The sequence below is a fragment of the Homarus americanus genome, unplaced genomic scaffold (genome assembly GCF_018991925.1).
Source record: "Homarus americanus isolate GMGI-L3 unplaced genomic scaffold, GMGI_Hamer_2.0 scaffold8226, whole genome shotgun sequence".
In the NCBI taxonomy this organism is placed as follows: Eukaryota; Metazoa; Arthropoda; class Malacostraca; order Decapoda; family Nephropidae; genus Homarus; species Homarus americanus.
This window is the reverse complement of record NW_024717620.1, coordinates 1,320,230-1,332,442: the sequence shown is the minus strand read 5'-3', so window position 1 is coordinate 1,332,442 and position 12,213 is coordinate 1,320,230.

Genomic DNA, 12,213 nt, shown 5'->3' with positions numbered 1-12,213 from the left:
GCACTCACACTTTCCTGCAGTGGTGACGTGCACCTTAATGTCCTCCAGTAGTGCCGCGTTCATTGTCCTGCAGTACTGACGTGCACCACAGTGACCACTCCAGTACACGCAGCCACTACCATCTTCCTCTATATATATTTTTATTTCTATAAATATTCAGCAGACACAACAAGAAGTGTCTTTCTGTTGTGTTGGTCGTCCTTTTCACTGATAACTGCTGGAAGTCATCCAACACTGGTCGCTACACAACAACAACTTTTTCGTATTGTTTTGGTATTTATCGCAGTAATGTGTTCTGATCTCACTAGAGGAAAGGTCACGGCAAGGTTAGATCCCGAGGGATAATTATCAGACATGGCCAAAACTACTTGTTGTCGGGGATGTGCGCTTTTGTGGGCCGAGTTGGAGAGGGCCAAGTTAGAGATCTTGAAATTAAAGGAAGAGATGGCGAGGATGAAGGAAGAGGTGAGACAAGGAAAGCCCTTGTCTGACGAAAACTCAGGCGAATGGAAGGTTGTGAGGAGAGGGATTACCAAACTGGTGGTGAAAAAACACACCAATGATACGACAACAGCTAAGTGTACCAACTCGTTCAGTCCCTTGATAGACGAATTGGACTTTAGTACAGTCATGGACATGGCTGACAAGGTACGATACTTGGACAGAGCCTTTTGTGGTAAAAATAGAAAGAGGATGATGGTGTGTTTGCCAGGGGCTGGGGTGGGGGATATATTTGACAGGGTGGACAATATCTTATCTGGTAATGGGAACAAACCCATTATCTGCCTCAGTGCAGGAGGCAATGATATTGGCCGGTGTAAGAGTGAGGAGCTTCTTGATAAGTTCAAGGCAGCTATAGATGTGGTGTCCTGTCTAGAAGGAGAGTTGGCAATGAATGGTTTTCAAGGGCATTTGGTATCAACGGCCATTTTGACAGATATTGCAAGTCAATATCAGTCCCATTCAATGACAACTGGGACAACTTCTACGGCAGAAGGGACCTTTATGCTGGGGATGTCGTACACCTGTCTCGGGATGGGGTGGCAACCCTGGCTGGGTCTCTAGAAAGTGCAGTTCAAAAGATGTCGAAGTCTTTAAACTGCTCGGGGAACATATGATTACAGGGATGAAGGAGACTGCAGTGGCAGCGGGTAAACAAAGTTAAAGGTTACAGGGAAATAGTGCTAGGAATTATGACAAAACTAAATTAGACAGGGAGTTAAAACCTAAACGCGACAAAGAGAGGACTCGGAATACGACTAATTTAAATGTCTACTATGCAAAAAGTAGAAGTATGAGAAACGAAATGGATGATATTAGGGCCTTGGTATATACCGAAAAAATCGATATAATAGCATTCACTGAAACATGGATCAACCTAAACTCACGTGAGTTACCTGTCGAATACCAAATTGCGGGTTACAAATTGATCCATACCTATAGGCAGACCAGGAAAGGAGGCGGAGTAGCAATCTATGTCAGGGATAATCTGAAGTGTGAAATAAATAAGGAAATAAAAACGGAGCTGAATACAGAAACAATTTGGAAAGAATTAATCGACGGTAGGGAAAAATTAATCACAGGAGTGATATATAGACCTCCCAATCTTGATAGAGTTAATGAGCGACCTATCTGGGATGAAATGCGCAGGGCTTCCATACACAACAAAGTCTGTATAGTAGGCGACTTTAACATTGGCCAAATAGATTGGACTGACCTTATGGGTAACTCAGAATCAGAGGATTTTCTCGAGGAAACGATCCAGGACTGTTTCCTAAGTCAACATATAACCGAACCTACCCGGGGTAATAATATACTCGACTTAGTTCTGTCCAACAGAGAAAACCTCATTAGCAATGTCGAGGTAGGGAAAGACCTTGCAAACAGCGGTCACAAAGAAATAATATTCCAGTTTGATTTTCAGGACAGACGTAAGGAAAATTCCACAAAAGTCCCAGATTTCAGAAGGGCAAACTTTCATAATTTGAAGAGGCAGTTGAGAGAGGGGGTGTCGCACTTGGGGGTGAACCCGACGGTTGTAACCGACCTGATAACGAGATCTGAGATTGCCGAGTTCTACGACAATTTAAATAATGAGTTACTTAATGCACAAAGGCAGAACATACCATACAAAAAACTCAGATCAGACAACAATGACCCTAAATGGATAAATAATTATTTAAAGAACATTATTGGCCAAAGGAAGGCTATAGGTAGAAGGATAAATCGTGGCGAAATTTACCTCCGGGATTATTATAAGGTATTGGCGAGTAGGGTTAAGACCGAGATAAGGAAAGCTAAGAGGAATAATGAGGTAAAGATAGCAAGGGAGGCGAAGACAAACCCCAAAGGATTCTACCAAATGTATCAAACTAAAACACGAGAAAAGATTGGATCAATACAGATATACCAGCGAGCTAGCTGATAACGACGGAGAAATGAACAATAATCTGAAAAAATATTTTTCAACAGCTTTCACCACCGAAAATTTAAACATGATACCCAAAGCACCAACTCTAATCAGAGATAGTGGAGAAAACAAATTAAGCAAGATAGTAGTGACTAGTAACGATGTTAGTAAGCAAATAGACAAATTAAAGCCTAATAAGTCACCTGGTCCCGATGAGATATTTGCCAGAGTATTAAAGGAATGTAAGGAAGAGCTTAGTATGCACTTAGCAAAGTTGTTTAGCATGTCCTTAAAAACAGGTGTAGTACCAGAATCCTGGAGGATAGCGAATGTAATACCGATTTTCAAGAAGGGGGATAGATCACTATCCTCTAACTACCGTCCAATCAGTCTAACATCAATAGTAGGCAAATTTCTGGAAGCAATCATTTCGAACTCTATTCGAAATCACCTGGAGAAGCACCGATTGAACAATGATTCCCAGCATGGCTTCACCAGCGGGCATTCATTTCTAACTAATCTATTAACATTCTTTTCATCAATTTTCGAAATGGTGGACGAGGGGCACAATTATGATGTAGTATATCTCAACTTTAGCAAAGCCTTCGACAGAGTCCCCCACAAAAGACTAAATAGAAAGGTAGAAGCACATGGCATCAAAGGTAATATCCTTAAATGGATTAGGGCGTGATTACAGGACAGGAAACTGCGAGTGAGCATTTACGGCACTAAATCCCATTGGAGCAACGTCACTAGTGGAGTTCCCCAAGGCTCAGTACTTGGACCATTATTTTTTATTACACACATAAACGATATAGATATCGGCAAAGACAGCAACATAAGTAAACTTGCTGATGACGCTAAAATAGGACGTGTTATTAAATCTGATGACGACTCCGCAAAACTAAAGAAGGATCTAAACAAATCTTTTGAATGGTCTGAAAAATGGCAGATGAAATTCAACGTGGACAAATGTAAAGTACTCAGTATAGGAGTTGTAAACAAGGAAACCAGTTACCAGATGAACAACAATGCCATTGAGAAATCCGACTGCAAGAGAGATTTAGGAGTAATGATAAGTAGGAACCTTAAGCCAAGTAAACAATGTGTTTTTGCTCGTAACAATGCTAATAAAGTACTTGGGTTCATACAAAGGAGTGTTAGTTACAAGACTAGCGAGGTCATCTTACGATTATATCTTGCGCTTGTGAGACCTCACCTGGATTACGCAGTTCAGTTCTGGTCACCGTATTACAGAATGGATATAAAATCCTTGGAAAGAATTCTGAGGAGAATGACAAGAATAATCCCGGGCATTAGGAACCTTGAGTATAGAAGCAGGTTAAAGCATCTTAATTTGCACTCCCTCGAGAGACGTAGAGCGACTTGATAGAGGTGTATAAATGGAAGTCAGGGCTAAACAAAAGGGATATTACAAAGGTACTCAAACTATCCAACCAGGAGCGAACTCATAACAATGGTTTTAAATTAGACAAATTTAGATTTAGGCGCGAAATAGGTAAACACTGGTTTGGAAACAGAGTAGTGGATGAATGGAACAAGTTACCAAACATCATCATTAACTCGAATACGCTGGATAGCTTCAAACATAGGTTGGATGCTTATATGAGCAATAGGGGTTGGGTGTAAACGGGACTGCCCAGTATGGGCCAATAGGCCCCCCCCCACACACACACACACACACACACACACTCTACATGTCAAGAAAGTTTTGCCGGGAACTCTTATCCTTTCCTCATCTTTCAAATTACTTCGTCATTTCTCAGGTCCCATACATAGAGCTTTCTTTTTTTTTTCTTTGTTCTCAAGAGTCAATAAAGTTCAATTAACTGTTCAGAGAGAACCATAATTCTTGTTTACCTCTTACTACATACTAGCCGATGTTCATGGGTGACTACTGTATCATTCCTTTGTGTATTTGAAGAAACTCTTTTTATTCCTTCAAGAGCTATCACCTTCACACAATACTGACACCGCTTACTGTCATGCCTCTCAAAGCTGCTCAATGATGCAACAGTGACCAATATATGACCTTTAAAGGGCAGAGGGTTTCTCTCACCTGAATAAAATAGTTTGTTAGTCAGGATAAAATACCAAAGTGCAACGCTGCTTTCTCAGGAGTTAACTATAGTAGATACGTGTAACAATAACCACACAGTACCATCATTATCCCAGAGTTAAGGAACTATTGTACAAATATCTACCAGTGATAAATTGTTATGACGTGTTACTGTGGTTCACTTCATTAGACGATAACTACCCACGCCACCCGCCCGAACAGCTGGTAAGTGATGAAATGATAAAATAAAAAAAAAGATAAGGATCCTAATAATAAAATGTTTAAATAGAAATTACGCAAAGTTTTCAAGCGGCAGAGTGACTACAATATAAACATCAACCTTCACTGCTCACAACCTGAACATCACGTGACTACAATATAAACATCAACCTTCACAGCTCACAACCTGAACATCACGTGACTACAATATAAACATCAAACTTCACAACCTGAACATCACTTGACTACAATATAAACATCAACCTTCACTGTTCACAACCTGAACATCACGTGACTACAATATAAACATCAACCTTCACTGCTCACAACCTGAACATCACGTGACTACAATATAAACATCAACCTTCACAACCTGATCATCACGTGACTACAATATAAACATCAAACACAACCTGATCATCACGTGACTACAATATAAACATCAACCTTCACTGCTCACAACCTGAACATCACGTGACTACAATATAAACATCAAACTTCACAACCTGATCATCACGTGACTACAATATAAACATCAACCTTCACTGCTCACAACCTGAACATCACGTGACTACAATATAAACATCAAACTTCACAACCTGAACATGACGTGACTACAATATAAACATCAACCTTCACTGCTCACAACCTGAACATCACGTGACTACAATATAAACATCAAACTTCACAACCTGATCATCACGTGACTACAATATAAACATCAACCTTCACTGCTCACAACCTGAACATCACGTGACTGCAATATAAACATCAAACTTCACAACCTGATCATCACGTGACTACAATATAAACATCAACCTTCACTGCTCACAACCTGAACATCACGTGACTACAATATAAACCTACACAACTAGACCAGTTACTTCTCCCTCCGTTACTCATGATGTAAATTAGTTCAGTTGTGCATGAATTAAATCTTTTTAATTATACAGAACCTCACAATAAATATATGACATTGAATTTAACTTTTTTTTTATTATTTAATATTGTTTTCTTTTGTTTGCCGAATTTAAAATCATGAGAATCATTATTACAGTTTTTAATGTAATAATAATCGATTACATTACCTTTGAAAGGAATCGTAATTATGGACTTGCAAGGTAATCGTAATTACTTCAATTTGTGGAGGAATCAACAAGTCTGGCTAAGAGACGCCCTCCTCGTTCTGGAAAGGATCACTTCTGACTGAATCCAGATTCAGTCCCATACATTGCAGAAAGTACAATGAAAACTGACTTGTATATTGCGATATACTGTGCACCCGATCTTTGGCGAGTCACTACCTGGAAAATCACTGAATCAAGAAAATTTCCCGAGCGACACATACAGCAAACATGATCCGGTTCTTCAATACGGAAAGTAACTGCGACTTACTCAGTTAGCGGGGACAACACTCCCGAGCAAATACAGAAAAGCAAATATAATATATAAACCTAACCTGCACATACCTGAAGTGTGATGTGTTGCGGTATGTTACGGTCCCTCAAGGAGCTGTTAACTTCACTTACCTGGAAAAAAAAAATCAAATTAAATTCCCATTCTTTTTTACTCCTATAATTTGTTATAAACGTTAAGAACAAAGTCACCACTGTTTCACTACCTCACCATTGTCAACTGAACTACTGTACGATTCACTGTACATTAAGTGCCTCCGGGAACACCAGCCAACATACATTACTGTTTGGGTTGGAGGCGTTTTACCATTATTTACTTAAAGAAAACAGTGGGGAGGTAAACAAGAGTCACTGCTTTTCATTTATTTCATTTGTGGTTTCATCAAACAGGAAACAAAATATTAACATTAGTAATAATGGTATTTCAAACATAACTAATAAAAAAATTGTGACTTTAATTATTAGAAGCATTGAAAACTTTTAAATTTTTTCATAGTGTAATGTAGTGTACGTTAAAACCCTTGTTTTAATCTGTATATATTTAATTACAGGACTCTGTGTCTCGTGCTCAAATGTTATTTGATAAATTCAATGACAATGTACTGTAGAGTATGTATTAAATATTGTTCTAAAATAACCAGCAGTTTATATGTACAGTACTGTAGAGTATGTATTAAATATTGTTCTAAAATAACCAGCAGTTACTAGGTACCAGATATTATTATATGCTCTGTGACTGTAAAGAAGTACAATGTTAAGATACTAACTATCACCATTATTTCGACGCGTCGTCCCAGTGACAACAGTAATAGGTCACCAGCAGGAGACCTGAAGTGTGGCTGTTACTACAGTGTTTACCTACACTTACTGATCACAAACGCCAGCTGACAGAGGAACTACTTCACTAAACTCATGTTATTTACATCACAGTGTTAACCTGGTACCGTATCGAAGTAATTAACTCTACATCAAGTCTTCTCAGCAAGACAACAAAATGATTACAGAGAGCGCAGTTATTGACTGAGTATATGTACACCTTATTTGTCAAACTGGTGCTGGTGGTGAGGAAGTTCGCTCTATCATACTGGTGGCGTTGCGTCGACCGTGGTAGTGATGCAACACTCGACTGAGGGAGAAACAGAACCAGGCGGGCGGGTCTTGACCACACTGGAAGGCCTGGCACACAGTCAAGAGGGCAGTCACAATTTGTTGTCGTGGTGGAGGACTGGTGGAGTCTCGTGTGTGGTGTACGAGTTCCTGCTGGGTGCTGTAATGTGAGCGAGGGAACAGGTGGTCAAGAAGGTAGGTGCACCATCTGGGTACGTTGTTCCCACATTCCACCACCTGGTAGAGGGTACACAAGGCACTGGTAAGTTGCTTCCGTGACGGACACTGTTCCTCGATAACACTGTGTATGTTGGCTGCCTCATGTTCCTCGATAACACTGTGTATGTTGGCTGCCTCATGTTCCTCGATAACACTGTCTACCTCACCTGCTGCAGCACAAGCGCCGTCCGCCTGCTCTGGTTCTAGTGACACACTATGCAGGCCAGTTGTGACGTCCTGCACGCGAGCGGTCTGATCTATGACAGATTTCTCCTCTTGGATCAGTAATGGTTGTGGAGTATCATGGTGACTTTCCTCTTGGTCGGGAGACGATGTATTTTCCACACTTTTCCTCAGTCGTTCCTTATCTCCAGTAATTCGATTTAACGTTGATTTTGAGACCATACAACGTTCAGCCAAGTCGCGGATGTAGGCGGCCCCGCGACTGTTGAACTGGCGGATTATATGAAGATTCTGGTGCCTCGTGAGAGTGTTATGAGGCGCCATTATAACAAGAGACGCCAGGTGAGTCGTACTACTATGAGCTCAGCACCACAAGTGATCCTTGCTCCCCCAGGGATCACGACATAAACATAGCGACCCTAAAAGAGAGCAGTGAGGACACAACCTTACAACAATTACCTTACAAACAACTGCCAGTCACGGAGGTTGTCAACACACCTCACCTTTAATCTTATCAATACATTAAACATTAAAATTATGCTCGAATTGTTCATAATTACGATCATTAGGTATTAATATTGTCTTTATTATTTAACGATTTAACATAAATAACATGTGACCCAGAGAAGAATATTTATATCAACACTCAGGTAACTCAGTCAATAGTTAAACATATATACTGATCACATCTCTCTCCCACACACTCAAGGCTTTACTCCCCCTTAACACTTGTCTAATGTTTCATAGTTTGTGACCGTCTATACATCAACGTGTGACCATCAATACATCAACGTGTGACCATCAATACATCACCGTTTGACCATCAATACAGTCAACGTTTGTGACCATCAATACAGTCAACGTGTGACCATCAATACATCACCGTTTGTGACCATCAATACATCAACGTGTGACCATCAATACATCAACGTGTGACCATCAATACATCAACTTGTGACCATCAATACATCAACTTGTGACCAATACATCAACGTGTGACCATCAATACATCACCGTTTGTGACCATCAATACATCACCGTTTGTGACCATCAATGACCATCAATACATCAACGTGTGACCATCAATACATCACCGTTTGTGACCATCAATACATCAACGTGTGACCATCAATACATCAACGTGTGACCATCAATACATCAACGTGTGACCATCAATACATCACCGTTTGTGACCATCAATACATCAACGTGTGACCATCAATACATCAACGTGTGACCATCAATACATCAACGTGTGACCATCAATACACCCGACCTGTGTGTTGGCAATCCCATACTCACCTTGTCCAGGATTTTGTGTTTTTGTATTTATATAATTATGTACACACATATACGCACACACACACACACACACACACACACACACACACACACACATACAGGCGCGCGCACGTACACACACACACAACAGTCGGTACGCATGAACACACAACCTTCCCTCGTACAGGTGGTTCAGAGTGAATATTGTCATCAGGATGACTCGTGATGGCCATTATTAACACTAGACAGGGGGGCGCGCCCCGCCTTATGGAGCCTTCTTGTGTAGGTGCTCGCTGGTGACGTCACCTTATTTGTTTTGAGATAAGAACTCTTCCTCGATTATTGTGATATTTTCCAGGAGTTTGCCTCTTCTAAAGTGTTTTATGAAGCCAAACTTACAATATTGTCGTGTGTATTATTAACGCAACAATCTATTGTGGCAGAAGCAGTCACGACGGACACGCTGCTTCAGGTGTGAGCAAACTTTCTTAATGTTTTTTCCTCAACTGTACTTCTTTATATACGATCTTTGATAAAGGCAATGAACCTCTGGAAGCAGATTTAGAACGAGAAAAGTTCCGAAAAACAACGACAGCTGCACCGAACAGGGGTACACAGTACATTACAGTACAGTACCAACTGATAAAAAACGGCCACTGTTTACGTTTTGCCAAGTGATCATTGTGAGACAGATCACAATGACCGAGGAACAGAGTGATCACAACACATTATGGGAGTAAAAGACCCATAAAAGTTAACTGTTATAAGGTTATGTGATGCAGGAGAGTCTCTTAAACATCAAGTAAAGTTAACTGTTATAAGGTTATGTGATGCAGGAGAGTCTCTTCAGCATCAAGTAAAGTTAACTGTTATAAGGTTATGTGATGCAGGAGAGTCTCTTAAACATCAAGTAAAGTTAACTGTTATAAGGTTATGTGATGCAGGAGAGTCTCTTAAACATCAAGTAAAGTTAACTGTTATAAGGTTATGTGATGCAGGAGAGTCTCTTCAGCATCAAGTAAAGTTAACCGTTATAAGGTTATGTGATGCAGGAGAGTCTCTTAAGCATCAAGTAAAGTTAACCGTTATAAGGTTATGTGATGCAGGAGAGTCTCTTAAGCATCAAGTAAAGTTAACCGTTATAATGTTATGTGATGCAGGAGAGTCTCTTAAACATCAAGTAAAGTTAACTGTTATAATGTTATGTGATGCAGGAGAGTCTCTTAAGCATCAAGTAAAGTTAACCGTTATAAGGTTATGTGATGCAGGAGAGTCTCTTAAACACCAAGTAAAGTTAACTGTTATAATGTTATGTGATGCAGGAGAGTCTCTTAAACATCAAGTAAAGTTAACTGTTATAAGGTTATGTGATGCAGGAGAGTCTCTTAAACATCAAGTAAAGTTAACTGTTATAAGGTTATGTGATGCAGGAGAGTCTCTTAAACATCAAGTAAAGTTAACTGTTATAAGGTTATGTGGATGATAATGAGACCATGACTGTTTTAGTTGTGTTGTGGAAGTTGAAACGAATGATTTATCTCCGGTCCTGTCCACCTCTAACACTATATAGTGAAGTCTGTCATACTGTACTTGCTCACTCCGTCTCCTCGTGAGCCTCACTCCGTCTCCTCGTGAGCCTCACTCCGTCTCCTCGTGAGCCTCACTCCGTCTCCTCGTGAGCCTCACTCCGTCTACTCGTGAGCCTCACTCCGTCTACTCGTGAGCCTCACTCCGACACACTAAAGCCTGACACTTCCTCACGCTGAATCATCCCTTAACCCACTTGACCAATAAACTTATAAGTGGAAATAAATAATTTGCCTTTGAAAATTACTTCAGTACGTCTTACTAACAACCGATGAAGACTATTTGACCACCTTATACTTGTACAGTAGTGTTGTGTCGAGTAAGAGTTTACACCACAACACTCAACGTTGATACGTAATGTTGTATATCTGTCTATCATTAAGTGTTCCCCGCTTCTATATCTTACAACAGCACCGACGGTTTATATAACAATAGCCACTACAACTTACACTTATTACTTTAGTATAACATAATCTTAATATTATGTTCACATTGTATATTCAAAACACATACTGTAAACATGAATGTTGACCTATAGAGTTGACCTCGTTCACGCGAGTCTGTTCTGAGAGACTTATTAGAGGTCAAAGACCAGCAGTGTTCTCTCAGAGGTGGAGTCTCTCAATACAATCTTGCCTCTAGATAATTATCTATAATAATGTTGCAACAATAAACACTGTTGAGGCAACATCAACAACTTTTAAAGAAATTATATGAACAATTTCAGTCAGTCAGTTTGCCAGTGTAGAGACGCGACTCACACTCATTCTAACAACCAATCCGCGTTGTTATAGATAGTTAAAAGGTTAAGTAGAACGGTCAATTACTGTTGGCTTGTATATGAGGTAGTGTGGTCTAAGATGGCTGGCTGACTCAGAGGAGGCCAGGTGGTGGTACTGATCCCTTCCCCTTAACCTCACTCCACTTAGCGAGGTCCAGCTGATCCCCATCCACACGAGGGTCGCTCAGTGGGGAGCAACACTACTTTTATCGTTACACAAAGCGATAATTCCTACTGTAGTTGGTACACGTGACGGGGCGGCGCCTCGTACAGGTTATTATTTATCATGTTCTCAGACCAGCTCTCATGGGTGGAGCGAAATAAAGTCATAGAGAAGATATTACAGACAAAAAGTTACATTTTGGGGAAGGAAAAAAGTAACATTTTACTTAATTATCATTAAGAGTTTTGGTTAGATTAGGTTATGAATATATTGTAAGTAGACCATACCATACCATGCCTAACCTAACCCTCATCTGTATCTATTTATGCTATAACATTTTTCTGTGATTTTCCCGACACTAGTTTCCTGAACCACACCTTCCCTCTGCCGGGTGTCATAATGTTTGTCTCGCCTTGACAAAAACGCTCAGTTCCTTCCATCATCAACCACAGCATACGAGAACTTCCTACGTGTTATAACTTTCCCCCTGACTCAAGAACAACGACCAGTGATCACTGACAAGGGCTGCCTCCAGCCTTCCAAATTATAGCACAAGTTATGGAACAGAAACAGTAAGGCAAAACCATCATGAGTCAAGATGTCTGAAGTCAGCAACACAACCCAACACAACACAAGCAGCCGTTTTCTCAGTCGTTCGAGAGCTAGCTCCCCACACACAAATAGGGGAGCTACTATAGTATACGGTCTATCGAGCTGGAGTTGTGTCTACCGGGATATTTACACTGTAGCATCCATTTACCTAACCTA